Consider the following 20,222-nt stretch of genomic DNA (forward strand, 5'->3'; position numbering starts at 1 on the left):
GCCCTGATGTGATGTCTTGTGATGTCTGATGAGGCTGGGCCTTCCTTCTAGGGTGAAGTGCCTGTGTGTGATTTCCTGGGGAATGCCTCTCTATGAAGAGTCTACTCTGTGGTAAGACTAAGCAAGGATCTGTTTCTGAAATTGTTCCCTTGATCCTAAAAATAGGATCTTCATTCTCTTTTGAAGTTGGGCAGTGGAGACAGGAGCTAGATAGTAGGGAGAACAGCTGGGGACACTTCCTGCGTGGGACAGAAGCTGGGAAGGGTGAATGGTCTGTGTTCAGGAGACAGTGCAGAGTGTACCCTCGGACATCCTTGCAAGTTCCAGGACAGCTAGGGCTACAGAGTGAGGTTTTGTTTAGAGGAAAAAGAAAGAGAGAAAGAGAGAAAGAACCAAGAGAGGAAGCAGACTGGGTACGGTGGCACATACTTTTAATCCCAGCACTTGGGAGGCAGAGGTAGGCAGAGCTCTGAGTTCAAGGCCAGCCCAGTCTATAAAGTGAGTCCAGGACAGCCAGGGCTACACAGAGAAACCCTGTCTCAAACAAACAAAAACAAACACACACACAAACAAAAACCCGATAAAACAAAACCGAGACAGAGCGAGAGAAAGAGAGAGAAGAAAAAGAAAGAAAAGCATAAAACCCCAAAGATGTGCATTACATTACCTTGCCAATATGAGGAGCTGGTGAGAGGGCTCGCTGGGAAAAGGCACTGTTGTCAAGCCTCCTGACCAGAGTTCAATCCCCAGGATCTATGTGTGTGTGTGGGAAGACTTCTCACACACACACACACACACACACACACACACACACACAAACACACACCAGCAACAACTAAAATGTAATTTAAAAAAAGACTCTAATATGAGACCAAAGATTTCAAAAAATAAAAAATGAAATCATATGTCAGAGAGGCTCCTGTGCTCCCAACTCCACTGTAGCACTATTCACAATTGCCAGGACACAGAATCAACCATGCAGAGGAGGCTGCCCACCATGAGGTGGACAGGAAAGAGCTTTTGAGGAAAGGGCTACAGACAAAATATTTTTCCAGGATGCACCATCAGTGACTACTTCCTCCAACTGGACCCCAGCTCCTACTTTGCACTGCCTCCTGAAGGTGCCATTAAATTATGAATCTATCAGCATGTTAATTCATCGATGAAGTCAGAGCGCTCATGATCCAATCACTCCCCAAAGTCCCATCAGCCTGCAGCCAAGCCTTTAGCATAGGAGCTTTCAGATCAAACCATAGCAACCGTGATGGCTACTGACCACTCTTCTGCTCCAGGTCTTTGAGACACTGTTTTAGTTTTTTTGTTTTGTTTTGTTTTGTTTTCAGCTTTTACACTCAGGGACATGCAGTACTGTTCTTTACGTGCGTGCCTGGCTTATTTCGCTTAACATGATGTCCTCCAGTTCCTTCAACTGCCACAAATGGCAAGATTTCATTCTTTTTTCTTTACTTTTTTTCTTTTTAATGGCTGAGTAATATTCTCTTACGTTTATGTCACCTGATGGCTAGCTAGTGGGCCATCAGCTGACGCTTGGGACTTCCTTTTGTGCCTCGAGCATTTTGTCTCAGCTACAGAGAGCTGACTGACACAGAAGGGTGGCGTTTGCAGTAGCACATGTGGATAGTGACACAGTCGGGACATTTCTAATGTGCCGTCGCACAGCACAGTGAGGATAATTTACAACAATTTGTCATACACTTTAGAAAGAACTGGGAGAGAGGAACTGAGTCCTCAGGCCCCCAGCACAAAGGAATGTTGGATGTTCACTCGGATGGGAGTGCTAGATACCGTGGTTTTGTTGCCACATGCCATATCATGGCATTATCATGTGTTAACATGCATTATCATGGCGTGTTCCATTAATATGTACAATTATGATATGCCAATTAAGGAGGACTTCGTATTACATTCAGAGATTTTCAAGGACTAAATAAGACTGGGGAGGGGCAGGCCAGAGTGTCCTGGACAAAGAGGGAGCTTAATTTTCTGCAAGGCTTCTTTCTAGGTTTACAGATTAGACACTCCTTAACATGGACTGTGGTTTGGGATTTGTCCTATATTCTGTGTTTCATATATTGTCATATATTCTAGTTTCATACTGTTGAATTTTTTTATAATTTAAAAATACAGCATCTGCATTGCATTGCCTGCTCCAGGTAGGTTAGATTTTCCTTTCTGCTCCCCCCCACCCCCATTGTTTTTGGAGACAGGGATAAGCTGTATTGCCCTGGCTGGACTAGAACTCTTGGCCTCAAGTGGTCCTCCTGCCTCAGCCTTTGGAGCAGCTGGGGCCTCCTGGACCACGCCTCTGCCGCTTTTTAGGGTTCTGGTAGCCCCCTCCTCCCTTGTCTCAAATGGCAATTTTGTCTCTGACCATCTGGCCAGTGACCACCAATAAAAGTGTGAAAATGACTGACTATAGGGCCAGAAGCACAAAATGTTAAAATAAGATGATAGATAGATAGATAGATAGATAGATAGATAGATAGATAGATAGATAGATAGATAGATAGATAGATAGAATAGATAATAAGGCACTGATGGTGTTTTCTACTCTGAGAACAAAGCGAGCCTAATAACCGCGGGGCCTGCCGGGTGGAAACTAATGGAGTATTTGCGCCACCGTGTGACTCCATGTGGTATTGCAAATAGTGGTGCCTGCTTGTCTCCAAACTCAATGTCTCCAAAGTCTGACAAATTTGGCAAGCCTTTTCAGGGCCCGTGTATGTTTCCTTAGATTGTTTACAATCATATCTCTGCCCTCATTTCCCTCTTAACTTCCATCAGCAACTCATTTTTAATGGCCTAGAGTATTAGATCTTATTAAAAATTTTAGAACCTGCTCAGCGTAATAAAGCAAATATTTTTCTGCATGTAAAATCGACTTAATATAGATGTGATCTAGGGGAAGCTTTTGTCTGTCTGTATGTCTGTCAGTCGGTCTCATGCTTGTCTAGCTCACTTTGGCATCAACCTCAGTATTAATTACTTTATGTATGTTCCAGGATGACCTGCAATTTCTGATCCTCCTGCCCCCACCTTCTAAGGCTGGGCCGAGGGTACATGTGTGGGTCGCTTGGTTTATTGAGGGGTTTGGTTGTTGTTGGTTTTATAATATTTGTTTATTTTATGTGTGTGAATGTTTTGCCTGAATGTGTGACTAGTGCCTTTACGGGCCAGAAGAGGGTGTCAGATCCCCAGAAACTGGAGTCATGGAGGACTTGGGGGCTGCCAGGTGGTGCTGGGAATGGAACCTGGTCCTTTGTAAGAACAGCAAGTGCCCCTTAACCGTGGAGCCATGGCTGCAGCCCCCAGGAGGAGCCCCCTCTTCCCCCACCCAGGCTGCACTTACACATGCTAAACACTTCCACACCGATCCAGTAAAGACCGAGTCCTGTGCTGGGAACGGAGCCTCACTTTCGCTGTTGCTTGAGACACCCAGCAGCCTCCGCTGAGAGCTCACACGGGCTATGAATCCTGGCCTGGCCTGGCCTTCTTCCTGTGTGTTGTGTTTTGAGCTTTCTGACTTGGTCCCCTTAAGAGAATCTTCTGAGAAGAGTGAGGTGGCACATGACTTTTAGCACTCAGGAGGCAGAGGCAAGCAGATGCCTGTGTGTTCAAGGCCAGCCTAGTCTACACAGTGAGTTCTAGGACAGCCAGGGCTACACAGAGAAACCCGGTGTCAAGAGAAAAAGATAGGGGTTTTGAAGGTATAATTAGTTGAAGCAAAGACACACTGGATTCAGAGGGACCCTAAACACAGTGACCGGCATCTTTTTAAGGCAAATATTTTCCTGCATGTAAAACTGACTTAATATAGATGTGATCTATATTATATTATATTATATTATATTATGAGGACACTTTTGTCTGTCTGTCTCTTTGTCTGAGAAGAGAAGGAGATTTGGGCACAAGAAGGACAGGGAAAAAGTCACATGACCATACAAACAGGAAGCAGTGCACCTATGAAGTCGCACTTGGTCTGGGTGACTGTGAAGGGGGAACAGCTTTTCCATCTACTCCAGGGTCTCTATAAAATGCTTCCTACATCAGCTGAAAATGTGGGATCCCCTGCCCACTGTTAGACTCTCTATCAAAATTGATTTGGAAAAGACAGCAGTCTTTTGATTTGCCTCTCCCTGATGGCTAAGGACGTTGAGCATCTCTTTAAGTGTTTCTCTGCCTTTCTATATTGCTCTACAGAGAATTCTCTGTTTAGCTCTGTAACCCATTTTTTAATTGGGTTGCTTGAATTATTTCTTTAGTTCTTCATATATTGCGGATTTAAGGTAAGGGCATCATGAACCCTAAACCACCCTTTTCCTCTTTTCTCGGGGTCTTTTTCCAGGGAGACCCCACGGACTCCTTGGGATCTTTCTAGTCCTAAGGGGTCAGGAAACCTGGCTTCCAATGAGAAGCCAGAGCTTTCGGCTCCTACGGCTGGCCACTAGGTGTCACTAGTGGTCGGATCCGGTGGAGGAAGGCGGCAGGTGGCAGCGGGGAATCCGGAGAAGGGGGAGCCGGTCTGGAACGGTTGGAACCTGGACAGTGTGAGGGACGCCCTACGGCCTCCTGCATTGCTGGGTTATCCTAAGAGAGCTCTCTGCCTCTCTCCTGCTGCGATCCAGCGGAGATCGGGAGTGATCTCCCCGGGCAAGGGGATTGATTTCAGTGCTCAGCCCAAAGATGAAGGCTTAGCTTTCTCCGAGGTCGTTCACAGCCTCGGTGAGTGAAAGTCTCAGAGCAGAGGTGAGAGAGGGTCTTTTCCTCCTCATGCGCACAGCCGCGGCCTCTGGTGTGGCTCATGGCGGGTGGGGGTGGGGGCTGCCGTTGGCCGCCGTGCTTGTGCCTCAGAAAAGACCTGCCACACATTTGGCAACTTTTTACCCTTGCCTCTAAAATGATCTTTTAATTTCCTGCTCACCGAGCGGACCGTCGGGCCTCACACAGCCGCTAGCCGAGTGAATACGTGGTTGACAGGGATCATCCCCAGTTTTCTGGAGCCACAGAGACAGGGCTGAAGCGATCAGCTCCAATTGGCTGCTCTTAGCCTGGGTCTCCCCACATGTAAAATTAGGGCGGCACCCACCTTTCAGATGTGTGATCATTGATTTTTTACAAACGCTTGGAGGGATCAGGCCCGTCCTGATGGCCAGACATCCTTGGTTTTAGAGTATGTTTGGCCGGTAGACTTTGAGTAAAGCAGATCCCTTGATGGCTGGAGCTCACTAATCAACTGAGAAAAAAAGCCTGGCTTCCTCTGAGCGAGAGAAACCTTCCCTCACACACGCTTCTTGAAGACACCAGCCACTATGTGGCTCCTTCTTCCTCGCTGGACAGTATCAACTGTTCTGGTCTCCAGTGGAACCACACAGCCTCGGCTCTTTTGTGTCTCCGGGCTACCGGGTCCCCTGCAGATTCTAGACTTACCAGTTTATGTAAGTGTGTGAGAAGTTTTCTTATAATAAATCCCTTTTCTGTCTCACAAAAAAAAAATCACGAGTTCTGTTTCTCCGGCGACCCCTTACTATCCAGGAGTATTAACTGGAAAGTAGAGTTTTAAACCAAAGTGACTAGTGCCTCATGCAACTAGTTCTGTTTCTCCGGCGACCCCTTACTATCCAGGAGTATTAACTGGAAAGTAGAGTTTTAAACCAAAGTGACTAGTGCTGCAAAACATGCAGCATCTCGTTGGTGCCTCTTGGCGATCCAGCTGAACAGTGGGCCATCTCTTGCTCAAACCTTAAAACGATGCCTAAATCCATAGACTCAAGGCGTTAGAGATTACCTTGGAGGCGCATTGGACAGTGTCGCATTAAGGAAATAAATCAAAGTACTCCGTCTTCGAGAGTTTGAGCAAGAGTGAGCCCAAACTTGAATTCTCAACTTCTCCCCCTGTGTCTTCTCTCTCTCTCTCTCTCAAACTTGCAGTCTCTGGCTTGTCTGGAATCTGTCTATTGGGTGTCTGTGTACGCCTGTATGAGGTAGGATGGCCTGTCCCTTTGTCCGTGTTCCCAATAAAAGAATTTTGCTCTGCATTTATTGAACAGCACAGAAAGCGTCACACGGTAAAGGAAATCTTAACAAAGTTTTACAGGGGATTAAGTCACTGACTCCAGCTGGCTCAGACAACAAACAGTAATCTGTTCATGCTGTTTGTCGGGCTAGACTCACATGTTAGTTCCAGCATTTACGAGGTATTTATTATACAGGTTTCCTTTCACTTGTTTGCAGTTTCCAGCAATTTATCACCATAACACACACATATACACTCATGCGTCCCTCTTGGTCAAGGCATGGAAGAACATATAACTTAAGATTAACGTTATACATTAGCTTAGGTTGTAAAAGCTGATGATGTGGGAAATCCAAGGCATGCATGGTTGGTTTTTGCATTGTTCTCTGTCTCTGTCTTTCTCTCTCTCTCGTTTGTTTTTTTCAAGACAGGGCTTCTTTGTGTAGCCCTCACTGTTCTGGAACTTGTTTTATAGATCAGGCTGGCCTCAGACTCACAGAGATCCTCCTACCTCTGCCTCCTGAGTGCTGGGGTTACAGGCGTGTGCCACATCGAGGCAGGTTAAACAGACAGGCCGAGTATTCAGTAGGCTAGCACTCTTCAATCTTAAATGACCTCAAGATGTGTTGAGGTCAAAGTCCAGCAAAAGTTGCAGTGCCCTAGAATGTAAGAGATAGGTTTATAAGACCACATTGTCACATCTAAGGAGAGAAAGCGCTCTTCCTGTGAACTTGGACATGCATTGGCCAATCTTCCAACATTTCCTACTATGAATAGATTGACCACTGGGCTTCTGTTACATTATTCCTTCGAGGGGAACACTTTCCTTGTTTCTCCCTTAACCCCTGGCTCCAGTCTCTTGAGCTTTGGAATGTGAAGTAGATGGCTGTCTCTCTTCCTTGTCACAAGTTTCTTGGGGTTGGTAAGAGTGGGAAGCAGCAGCTCCCTTCTCCTCCCCTCACTCATATTCCCTATTCAGTCACATGAACATCAGAGCATGGAAGATGAGGGGGTGGGTACTTATACTTTTTCAGATATAGACTTTTTTTTTTTTTAAGACAGTGCTTGATAGCAATTAACAGAATCATTTTTAGCAGATTTAAGAACTTTCCTGTCCCTCATGCACTTTGGGAATCTAGAACACTTTTCTACAGTTAACTTCTCCCTATTTTTAATTAGCATTGTAATAAAAGCCACACAAGATCACACTCAGGTCCCTTTAGGATACTAACTGATACACCTCAGGTTCCAGGGACCACGTAACATATGACCACACGTAAGAAAGCTCCTGTTTGCTGCCCTCTAGTTTCATGGTTCAGAATTCTGCACACGTTTCTCTTGCTCAGGCCTTCTGAGCCGGGTGGTTTTGTTTTCAAAAATTGTTAAATAATAACATGTTTATGTGCCATACATGCATGTTCTAAAGGTCCAAAGAGCACCATCACCAACAATATACAGGGACTGGAGAGATGCTTTAGTGGTTTAGAACACGGGCTGTCCTTGTGGAGGACCCACGCGTGTAAAGGGGATCTCACACCGTATCCCATTGATGATTTGTTTTCCCCCTCGTCATTTGTAGGCTTCATCTTACTGATGTGTGCAGGCATAGTTCGCCCAGCCTCCCTAGCGACTAATTCTCTCTTAGTAAATGTAGCAGTGTCCCCATTCCTCACTGTCAACAGAACGCAGCCTCTGTTACTGTGAGCAGTGCCACTCAAAGCACTCTTAGATGTCCCCTGGCACAAAAGGACAAGATGTTTTCAAGAACGTAGAAAGCAGTCTTTCAACGGCTGGCCTGCCAAGGGCCAGAACTCCATAAACCCCGCTGATCTAGTGAAACCCTGGGCATATGCCTGATTGCTCCAACGCTGGATGCCAGAAGTTCCCAAGACTCGACTCCCTGTCACTTCCTTCTCATTCCCCCTGATTATGAATCAGCCAATTGTGTCGGACTGGGAGGTCAAGTTCCACCACTGAGGTGACACAGTCACCATCCTGCATTAGGATAAAAGCTAAGTGAACGTGGACATCCTGCCCTGTGTCCTTGCTTGCTTGGATTCTTGTGTTTCCTGTTGCAAAACTAAACCTCCTCGCTGAGTTACTTTCGCTTGGTTGTTTGTGCCACACTGGAAATAGTCTTTTTCTAACGTTCTTTACTTGAGACACACCGTTAGAGGATAAGATATGTATATCTTTCACCTTACCCACAAATACAGATTTGCTTTGTTTTTATGAAAAAGTGGTGTTGTAAATTATTCAAAGAACAGTCAGCTGCTCTTGACAGAAAATGGCTTCTCAGCATCGACTCCTCCACTCTTCCTTGGCTGGATCCTCGCATCTTCCCCTTTGTCTTGACCAGGTATTATAGTTGTCATGGTCTGGACTCATGGTGCTCCATCCCCTGTGTTTGAATTCCTAACGCTGATGCTCTCAGCCAGCCTGCCACATACACTCTAGCTGGATGTGTGAGGATTCCTCAGGCTTTGTCTTTCACGAGTCATCCTATGTTCCAAATTTCGTCTAAAAGAATTATCATTATCATTATTACTATTTTGTTGTAAACATTGGGAGATGTTAGAGAATAGGGACAAGGCAAGGCAGGAAGCCATCAATTGATTTTTTTGTATGTCTGGCATCCATGCTGGCTTCATGTCCTAAATTTGCTACTTCTGGGCAAATTCTATCTTTGGAGAGTCTGTCTCTCTCTGCTCAACAGGGATAATGAATGACTGGCTCATGTGGATGCCCCGAGAATAAACAGATTGAACAGAGCATCTTAAAATTGACTATCCATTCATTTGAATGACTGGAGGAGTTTTTTTTTTTCTTGTTTTTTTTTTTTCTTTTTTAAATTGCAGTACCAGGAAGCACCCAGATCAATTAAATTAAACTTTCTGGGTGTGGAAGCCCAGCCATCAGTCTTAATTTTCCTATATTCTCAGTGTTCAGCCAAATATGTGACAGTGAGACAGTGCTTCTAATAACCATTCAATGAGCAATAGCTGATTTTGGGAATATAACCAAAAGTTGACCAAGAATCTCTCAGAGCTAACAGACCTTAAGAGCCCAATTCATTTTCTTTTGAATGAATTCATCCAAAAGTATCTGAGCCTTCTCTGTGAGCCAGGCTCTGTGCCCAAGTGTCCCTTTCCAATTCAGAATAAAAAGCTCCTTTTATTTTCAAGAGAAAATTTAAAGACCAGAGAGACACAGTTTATTTATAAAAGTGCTTGACGCTTGCCCCAGTTGGCTTTGACTGTCAACTTGACAGAACCTAGAGTCACCTGAGAAGGGAGTCTCAAATGAAAGCTTGCCCAGATCAAATTGGCTTATGAGCATGTCTACAGGGGATTGTCTTGATTGGTAATTTATGTAGGAAGGTCCAGCCCACTGTCGGTGGCAGCATTCCCTGGGCAAGTGGTCCTGAGCTATATAAGAAAGCTGGCAGAGCATGAGCTGCAATGATCCAGGAAGCAGCATTTCTCTCTCTTGCTCCGTGTGTGTTTTCTGTTCTTCCTTGGCTGTGAGTGGAGCTCCTGGGTCAAAGATAACGCAGTGTGCAATAGCAACACGCCTGTCATCAAGTTCCTTCCCTGACTTTCCACAATGATGGACTATAAATTAAAGATGAGATAAACCCTTCTTTCCCCTAAATTGCTTTTTGTCAGAGTGTTTCACTCCCCGGGCAAGTTGTCCTGGGGTGTGGAGGAAAAGCAGCTGCGTGAAGCTTGAGGAGCAAGCCAGCCAGCAGTGTTTCTTCTACGTTACTGCTTCAGTTTCCTGCCTTGGCTTCTCTTGACAATAGTCTGTGTAACGTAAGTAGAAATAAACCCTTCCCTCCTCCAGGCTGCTTTTGATCAGTGTTTTCCCACAGTAACACAAAGTCAACTGGGACAAAAACTGGTACCAGAAGTGGGTTATTGCTGTGACAGACCTGACCATGTTGTTTTGGAAGTAGTGTTGCGGTGCTTAGAACTCTGGGCCAAGAAAGTCATTGAGTGCTCAGTCCTTAATGAGCTGTTCTCTGGGAGGACGGAAGATAGTCAGAAGAGTGGTGTAGATGGTGGAAGGCTGGCTTGTTTCAGAGTGCCTTCAAAACTTTATTGGTGCCATCTTGTGATATTTTCAAATTAAGAATTGTTGCAACAGAAGCCATCACTCTATGAGGATAATAAATGCTGCTTAGAGCTGAAAAGTCCACCATGATTAATAAAAGTCCAGAATATTCGAGATCCAGATCTTCTGAGAATTGTTTTTTTCCTTGTCGGCACACAGAAGCTGTGGTCCAGCACAGGGCTCGGGCTACATGTCACGTTGGCAGCTGAACTTAGTACTGTGTAGGGGTCACCTACCACGGGATTGGTTTTGAAAGCACGGACGGATCATGGAACCCAGCTGAGGCTTCGCACTATGCGGTGAGGATTTTAGCCTCCTTGAAGAGAGGCCGGGGGAGGTGCAGGTGAAGGCGCAGCTTCAGTTGCAGTGGAAATCCCAGAACCGGAGGGGTCGTGAAGAGAAGCTGAGGCTTGGTGCTGTCGGCAGGGTGGGAGTCCCTGAAGAAGCTGCCGGAGAAGATGCGGCCTCAGTTGTAGTAGAGGCCTGCTGTACGTTGGCTATGCTACCCCCTGGGATGACCACCAAGGACAACAGAAAGTGTCGAGTAGAGCCAGCCCAATTCCATCAGACAAGATGTGTGTGCTTCAGATGGCAGAGCTGGAAACACGGAGCCAGTCAAGCCCTTTGGAGCCCAGAAAATCATAACTGAGCCCCAGATGTCAGACACTGAGCTCAAGATGTGCAGATACACAGATGGAATATTTATTTATTTATTTATCTATCTATTTATTTATTTTCTTAAGTCTGGTTATTTTTATGCCCTGTTTCTTTCCCTTTGAAATAAGAAAGTATTTAATTTGTTTCTGATTTTGCAGAAACCCACAGTTAAGAGACTGGGTATTTTAAAGAAACTTAGAACTTTTTTGAAGATGTAGCTTTTAAAGTTATACTGTTTTATACTGTGATATTAACATGAGATCATGAGGATAAACAGGAAAGAAAATATTATGGCTTAGTAATGATGTGTTTGTGGTGTCAAGTCGGCAAGAAGTAAATTGTGCTGGTTAGTTTTTGCCAACTGGACACAAACTAGTCACCTGGGAAGAGAAAAACCTCAAGTAAGAAATTGCCTTATGAGATTAGCCTATGGGCAAATTTGTGGGGGGTATTTTCTAGATTAATGATTGGCGTTGGAGGGCCCAGGCCGCTGTGTGTGCTGCCATACTTGGGTGTAGTCCTGTATTGTATCAGAAAGGAAGGGATCAAGCCAGGAAGCAGTATCCCTTCCATGGGTCTCTGTTTAAGTTCCTGCCTCCAGCTTCCTGTCTTGAGCTCCTGTCCTGGTTTCCCTCAGTGATGGCCTGTATCCTGTAAAATGAAATAAACACTTTCCTCTTTTAATTTGCTTTTGGTCAGTGTTTTATCACAACAACAGAGTGTAACATAATCCCTTAAACAAGCTCATGAATGGAAGGCTTTGTTTGGGCATTGCTGGTTAGGAAGGCACGAATCTCACAGATGTCTTAATCTGTTGACTTTGTAGCTGAAAGAGCCAGGAGGAGAATGGGCCTGATTGGAGGAAGTAGGTCCTTGGAGGGGGTGACACCGAGGGATCTGGTCTGTCTTCCATCCCCCTTCTCTGTTTTTCTCTGCTTTCCAGCACCTCTACACTTGATGTACTTGTGTGTCCCTATGGCTCACAGCGACGGTAACAAGTCGTTCTTGACAGATACCTCTGATGCTGTGACAAGTGACAAGTCCTTCCTCCTCCTATTTGCTATTTCCTCTGTGAGGAAAAGCTGACAAGCATCCCTGTATGTGCACATTTCTCTCGTCAGCTTGACACAGAAGCCATCTTGTTATGATGCATGGGATGAAACCATTAAGAGCGGGAGCAAAACCACAGCCATAAAACAGGCTCTCTGAAGCGAGGCGTTTGCTTCTCGATCTGCTGGAGAGCAAACAGCAGTGCAAGTGTGCAAAACACGCCAAACACAGCTAATCACATGGAGTTCAGGCACCCCAGTCCCCTACAGGTGATGGAGAGGAGGAAGAAAACCTTTAAGCAACTACTTCTCAAGCATCCCTGTGCCATAGGGCTACCAGGCTGATTTGTGATGTTATTTTATCCAGCCTCACATCCTGCATTGCTAATTTTCCTAGATGTTTTTTTTTTTTTTTTTTTTTTTTTTTTGAAGAGGTGGTTAGGCACACACTCCTAGGATCGGTGCCTCATCTTAGAGAAGGTTTTGGGTTCAAAGACAATGTTTAAAAACAAAACTATATAACAACAGTATCTGACTGCCATGGACCGTCAGAACATCTAATTGACCAAAGAGGAACCATGGCAGCCCTGACTGTGGATGGGCAGGCACACAGGGCTATGTTTGAATATTCTCACAGGCTGTAGAACTCTGAAATAACAAAGAGAATCCGAGGCCACCTAGTCCAACTCTTTCCTTTTTATAGATAAAGACAGTGAAGTGGTGTATTTTCTACAGCGGCCAAGACAGACTGAAACCTGAATCTTTCAATGCATTAACATGGCTACTTTTCAAAAGACAAATGGGATGGACATTGGAAGTAGGAGGAAACAAGAAACAGGACAGGAGCCTACCATAGAGGGCTTCTGAAAGACTCTGCCTAGCAGTGTATCAAAGCAGATGCTGAGACTCATAACCAAACCTTTGGCAGAGTGCAGGGAATCATATGAAAGAAGGGGGAATTAGTATGACCTGGAGAGGACAGGAGCTCCACAAGGACCTAATATATCAGGCACAGGGGTCTTTTATGAGACTGTTTCTCCAACCAAGGACCATGTATGGATATAACCTAGAACCCCTGCTTGGATGCAGCCCATGGTAGCTCAGTGTCCAAGTGGATACCCTAGTAAGGAGAACAGGGACTGTTTCTGACATGAACTCAATGGTTGGCTCTTTGACACCCCCCCCTGCCCCTGAGGGAGGAGTAGCCTTGCTAGGCTACAGAGATGGACATTTCAGCCAGTCCTGAAGATAACTGATAAACCAGGGTCAGATAAAAGGGGAGGAGGACCTCTCCTAGGAGTGGACTTAGAGAGGGGCAGGAAGGAGATGAGGGATTGGGAGAGAATGAGGGAACCGGCTACAGCTGGGATACAAAGTTAATAAACTGTAACTAATACTTAAAAAATAAAAGAAAAAAAGAAAAAAAAACATGGCTACTTTTCTCTTAAAATGCAGAGGGTACAGCACTCAGTCTAGCCAAGGCCCTTGTGTGTGTGTGTGTGTGTGTCTGTGAGAGAGAGAGAGAGAGAGAGAGAGAGAGAGAGAGAGAGAGAGAGAGATGAGGCAGCACCAGTTGAAAATGAAATGTGCAGGGGCTGGAGAGATGGTTCAGTGGTTAAGAGTACTGTCTGTTCTTCCAGAGGACCTGGGTTCAATTCCCAGGAACCACATGGCAGCTCACAACTGTCTGTAACTCCAGTTCCAAGGGATCTGACACCTTCACACTGATGCACATAAAATTAAATAAAAAAAAAAAAAGAAAATGAAATGTGCATTTGATGCACGTGAACAGCACAGATGATTGTGGTCCATGCTGATATTTCTGTCTATGCATGCTTTGTGCATTGATATGCTAATCTACCCTCCCTCCTCTTTCTGCTCACCCTAGCTACTTTCCTGTCCCTAAAAGACCCTCTTAATTTCTTTCTGTTCCCGTTTCCTTTCCCTGACTCAGGGTCTACTGTTTAATTTCTATACATGATCAAGAACATGTGATTCTTCCCGAGTTTGCCTCATTTTACTCAATATAATGTTCTCCAGTTGCATCCATGTTGCTGAAAATGACATGATTTAATTCTTTTTCATGGCCAAGTACTATTCCATTGTGTAACTATACCACATCTTTATTCACTCATTGCTGAAGAGCATCTGGGTTGGTGCTTTCTTTTGGCATAATGTCCCCGTCTGATAGTGCTCTGGAGTCAGGGGACCTGGAACCTGATTTGTCAAGTGGGCAGGGTAAAGCAGTGCCAGGGATACCTCTGATAGAGGGACTTCATGCTGTGTGCACTGAGTGGTGTGCAAGAATTATTACGCTTCATGCTCTAGGATGAGAGAGGTCAGAGAGGTGACCTTGTGAGACCTTCCTGCTTGCTCAGTCTGTCCCCTGCTGGCCACAATGGCCCTTTCTCCATCTCTCCATGGCAGACATCATTAATCCACTATAATTATTCTTGCAGAGCCAAACTCGGTATCAGGGTCCTCCAACCAACTGTGTGGGCAGCCACTTTGGGGTGTAGAGTTAGCACGAGAGGAGACATGTTTGCAAGCCTGCTTCTGAGTGAATTTATCTGAAAGCAATTCTAACTATTCAGGTGGCTCCTGCCTGGAATCCCAGCACTCAGGAGGCTGAAGCAGGAGGTCATGGCGAGTTTGAGGCCAGCCTAAGCTACACAGCGAGTTCCAGGCCATGCTGGAATGGGTTGCAGAAAAGATCCTGTCTCAGACAAAAAGCAATGAAAAGCAATTGTAAAACCCATGTGCAGCGATTAAGGCTCTCGTTGTGGAGGGAGCAGGTACAGAGTTAGGGCTCAGAGCCGCCCTGCCCACTCGTGACATGCTGGCTGCTGAAGAGCACGGGAATCTCCTCTCTTCACTGTATTTCCCACTACTCTGTAAGTGTCAGGCACTTTCCCACCACTGTGGCAAAGTACTTGAGGGAAAAATCAGTTTAAAGGAGGACATGTTTTGTTTTGGCTCATAGTTTCAGAGGGATCAGTGCATGGAAATTTGGCCTTAATTGTTTCTGGGAGGGCAGGTCATTGTGATGCAAAACTGCTCACTTAATGGAGGCCAGAAAAGGGAGGGGAAAGGATGAGGTGAGGGAGGAGAGGAAAAGAGAGGAGAGAGAGAGAGAGAGAGAGAGAGAGAGAGAGAGAGAGAGAGAGAAGAACAAGATAAGCTTGTTCTTCTAAGCTGCATTGGGAACTAGGCCTTCAGCACTGGAGCTTTAGAGAAACATTTCAGTTTCAACTTATAGCAGTGTGTATGCATGACAGATAAAGCAAAGGCCTCATCATCCAGTGTGGTCCATTGACACTCCCTGGCAGCTTGTCAGAAGCTGGCCTTGAGATGTGTTCGCCTATGCTTGCTTTGCGTCGCTTGTTTTTTGTTTGTTTGGAGAAGGTCTCACTACGTAGCCCTAGTTTACATGGAGCTTGCTATGTAGACCAGGCTGGCCTTAAACTCACAGAGATCCACCTGCCTCTGCCTTCCAACTGCTAGGACTAAAGGCGTGCACCACCATGCCTGCCTCTCTTCCCTCTATTGTCCTTCCATCATTCATGTTTCGTAGCATGGGCTCCAAGACCCAGCCTCCAGGATTCCTTCCACTGCTTTTGGTGGCTGTGGGTGGGGCTTGCCATCATTTCCCACTCTCACTTTCATTGTCTCCACCGGCTTCCTGCTGGCTTTGCAGAACACGCTGATATGGCTCCCCCCATCTAGCTGCGATGAATTTGCTGATTCTGTCGGAGTCCATTGCCGCTCCGCTCTTGTCATTTCTGGGCCTGTGGTGAGGCCTGGGCCTGCTGCCCACATCTCTGGCTCTGAATCACAGGCAATTAAGAGGCAAGCACAGAGCAGAATGCATGAGGGGACTTGTCTGCAGATAAGAGACTGTTACATCCCATTGTCCCTTTAATTGGAGCTCTTTCGCTTGTTCTGGGATCTCTCACACACCCTTTGGATTTCCCATGTAAGTGGGTACCAGTGGCTAAGTGACAAGTGTCAGTTACACTAACCAGATGGCACACACTGCTGTCCACCGTCCTTATCTGTAGACATAGTAAGGCTAGATGGCTGTTATCCTGCTAGGTTCATTGTCAGCTGTCAAGTCAGTGGTGGATCTGTTTGATTCTATTCTCTTGGCATTTAGAAGAGCGGCGATTAGAAGAAATGAGAAAGAGTGTCTCTTAGTCCATCAAGTGAATAAGCAACGACCTGTTGAAATGGTACCATTTGCCTCCACCGCCCTCGTCAGTCCATTAGTGCGTGACACCGGGCACCTCACAGCCATCATCCTTGGCTTCTGCTGGCCGCCGGTGTTCACAAAGGCAGGCCTCTTCAAATCCGAGTAACCGAGTCTGTGGATAAGTTGTCTGTCTTTAGACACAGTAAAGATTCTGTCAGCATCTCCATTTAAGAAAAGATCAGTGAATAACCTGACAAGTTGGGGGGGGGGGGAGAGAGAGAGAGAGAGAGAGAGAGAGAGAAAGATTGGCTTCTCCTGCAAATACTATCAGAGTTCACTCTTAACCACTTTTTGTATAAAACTACATCACCCTCCACTGTGTCATAGAATAACTATTAACCCCATGTGGATATTTTAAATAAATTAATCATGAAGGAAGGCTTTAGTACCCAAATGCATCCTCTGCACCGTTACAAGTGCCCTAGAACCCCCTGGGCCTAGAAGTAACAGATAAAGGCTATTTCCACCACTGCGAAGCGTTCCTTTAGATGCTGCTGACAGAGGCTTGGTGGGATTTATGAGACTATAGTCTTCTGGTTCTAATGGGACTTGGTCCAAAGCTCATTTCTTTTCTGAAGAGCTGAAGGACCAAGCATGCCACTTGACTGCCCTGAGGTCTCAGCTCCTGAGGCTCCTGTTGAGTGATCTGAGAGCCTCCCAGCAGTGTGAGGATGAGGCGGGACAGTCCTTCTGAGAGAGCCCGCTGTGTCACTGCATCAATGTTTTTTACTCATGTAGGACAGCCTGGTTTCAGGGAGATGATTGCTATGTAGATGAACTCAGGGTCCCTGCATTACCGAGGAGGTATTTTTTCCCCTGTAATGTATTGGCTTTTACTAGCGTTGACAGGAGAACGGGTCTCATCTCAAAGGGAACAAGAGAGTTTTTGTTGGCATTAAACAGGAGTGACCACGACAGGAGAACACAGATTTGTTTCCCTTAGCCCCATTTTCCAGTGTTGTAACTGCTTCAGGATCTCTCTCTCTCTCTCTCTCTTTTTTTTTTTTACAGAAACAGACCAAAAAAAAAAGTTAGAAATTGAGATCTTTTTCAAATATTGGGTTGGTGGGTTGCAGCAAAGTGGGGAAATCTCTGTTATCCATTCTTAGCTTTTGAGTTGGTGGAAGCTGTAGGCCTGTTTATATATCCCAACAGGATTTACCTAGTAGTCACAGGATGTTAAGTCACAGGTAAAGGTGAGCAAGAAAGTCTCTTTAGGAGTCTAAAAACAGCTCACGATAATTTGATTCTCTCTAATAATCTGTCTGCCCACAGTCAGCCAATCAGCCCTGTAGAAGTCCTAATGCTGTGGAGACCTTTTCTTGGGAACTTTAGTCTAGTCCACCTGCATAGCTCAGGAATGCACGTTGTAAATTACCTTCTTTCTCTCAAGCAGGCAGCAGTGGGCTGTTGGACATGAGTGGAAGTATTTGAGAAAAGGTGGCTTGGTGGCCAAAGCAAGGCCTTCTGGGTGTTTGGCCTCCTAGCACTTAGAGCACCACGGTCCTTTTCCGTCACGTCATTTCGTGTCACTAGCCTTGCCAGATGATGTGCCAGAGTCACGGAACAACTTCAAAACATTTGCATATTGTTTGCATTTTAATATATTGTTTTCATCGGGTGTACATGTGTGTTTCTGTGTGGCGTGTGTTGCAACTGTGTGCTAGGGGAACTGTGTCCAGGGGAACTTGCAGGGCAATTTCCACCCCGTGGGCCCCTGAGGGATTAAACTCAGGACATCGGGACAAAGGTGCAGCAAGCACCTTTAGCCGGTGAGTCATCTCCTCTGAAAATTTGCATACAGCTTCAAATGTCCCCAGGCAGGCCACTCTGCTCCTTTTTGTAAGATCCCTTGAGAACCCACATGCAATCGGATTTATCTTCAATGGCTGTATCTCTTGCCTTTTCTGATACTATTCCGATGACAGCTGGCTCTCTGGATCCCCCGTTTCTGTTCTCTGTTCAGCCTGGGCCAACTGGTACATCCTCTCCCTGAGACTGGGGACCAGCTGCAAAATACACTATTTTGCCAGCAGAGGGCAGCATCACCAAGAACTTCTTTGCAACCTAACCGCGTGGGCGGGCCGTCAGCCTGGTATCTCTCTGTTCCCCTGTCCCTCTTCTCACCTCGCACAGAAGGGATATTTTCAAAGTGACTCTGTTGTCCCAGCAACTGATGGCCAGGAGGGTGGCCCGGAAAGCTGCAGCGGCATTGGCTGAAGGCCCGCCTACTCTTTTGACCGGGTCTCTACACAGCCTACAACTGGCAACTCTCTGGCCCTGCAGGAGGTGGCTGTCTGGGAGGCCCATGGCAGCTGCCCGCTCCTCAGACTTTGCTCGCAAATCTCCCCCAGCCCGTGTGTTCCTGTCCCTAAATGCCTCTTTCCAGAAAGAACCTGAGTCAGTCTCTTGTCATTAAATTAGTTCTTGCTAAACTGTGACGGATGTCAAAGCAGCTGGTGAAATGATTATATTCTCCCTGCCCCCATGCTAACAGGCAAAGGCAGGTACAGCACAAGAGGGAGAAAGAGGGAGAAAGCTGTCAGAAGTTCAGAGCAGGGAGATGCTTCGTTTGGACAGTTGAACATCCAGCCTTCCGGGCAGAGAAGAGTCCCACTCAACGCCCTGTCTGAACAGCCTCCAGTCTTTGAGTTTAACGTTGCTTTAGAATGAACCACCCTCTCCCTCTATTATCCTCCCCCCATTCCTTCCCGGCAAAAAAAAAAAAAAAAATCCACCCTTTGGCTTGGTCTGTGTGGCTGTGTGTTTACAGAAGTCATGGATCTCTGAGGAGATTTTCTTGGTCTAGACTGAGTGTTCTGTCCTGGGGACACAGGAACTTCCTTCCTTCCTTCCTTCCTTCCTTCCTTCCTTCCTTCCTTCCTCCCTCCTTCCTTCCTTTCTTCCTGTCTGTCTTTCTTATGTATACAGCTTTCTGACACCGGCTCTTACCTGGGTGAGCATATACATTCCAGTTCTTCTTATTCTCAAACTTTCAGTCTGTGACTCTGGACCCTCCTCCTGGGGCTCACAGGGGCTGGGGCTTCTCTCTGAAACCTGTGCAGGTCACTCTCAGTGGTTCCAGGGTCTGATTTATTTGGGACTCTCCCGTGGTGATTCCACTCTTGCCCATGACTCGGGCCCTGGGTTGAACTTTCTTAAGGATATGTGATGTATGTGAGATCCAAGACAACACACAGAGCACTTAAAACCCCAGAAAACTCCTTCTCTTTCAGGATGCCAAGTAGGCTCCAGGAAGCCATGGGGTCACTTGCACCTTCTTGGTGGGGATGAATCAGTTAGCAATGTCCCCTCAAAATTCCTGTCAAATATTGGGTGACAGAAAAGGTACTACCTTAGAGTGCTTATGAAACTCTCCTCAGTTACCAGCAACCAGACAGGAGAGCAGAAATGGACAGGGTGGGAGGTGGCTAGCTGATATAGGGATGTGTCCCTCTGTTCTTGGCTTCTCTGACTCCTCTCCTCAGGCATCTCCTGTCTCTTCCTCCCTTGTCAAAATCATCTTCCAAATTGAAGTACAAAGAAGAGTGACAGGGATGGGGGTGGTGGTTAGAAGGGAGTGAGGAGGTGGGAAGATGGGGCAGAGGTGTGTGTTGGAATTACTTGTTTTTATGCATGCTCTAGCTCCCACTATGATGCAGAGACCTGTTACATTTATAATAAGCTTCAAGCATCATAACTGGGCAGATAATTATCTATTCTATTTATGCTAGCCTGGCTGTTGTGACTTTCTTAACCTGCTTAAACTCTATAGCCTCTCCTTTGAGATCTACTTTATCTTTTTTTTTCCAGATTTCCCTTTTTATTTATTTATTTTTATTTATTACAATTTATTCACTTTGTATCCCAGTTGTAGCTCCCTCCCTTGTCCCCAATCCCACCCTCCCTCCCTCTTCTCATTCCATGCCCCTCCCCTAGTCCACTGATAGGGGAGGTCCTCCTCCCCTTCCATCTGACCCTAGCCTATCACCTCTCATCAGGAGTGGCTCTTCTTCCTCTGTGGCCTGGTAACCAAGTCCTTTATCATTTTGCATCATAGCCCACCAGTTTTCAGTTTAACCCATTTCCCTTGTTCCATCACACATGTCAATTC

This window comes from Meriones unguiculatus, chromosome 12, assembly GCF_030254825.1.
Source record: "Meriones unguiculatus strain TT.TT164.6M chromosome 12, Bangor_MerUng_6.1, whole genome shotgun sequence".
Classification (NCBI taxonomy): Eukaryota; Metazoa; Chordata; class Mammalia; order Rodentia; family Muridae; genus Meriones; species Meriones unguiculatus.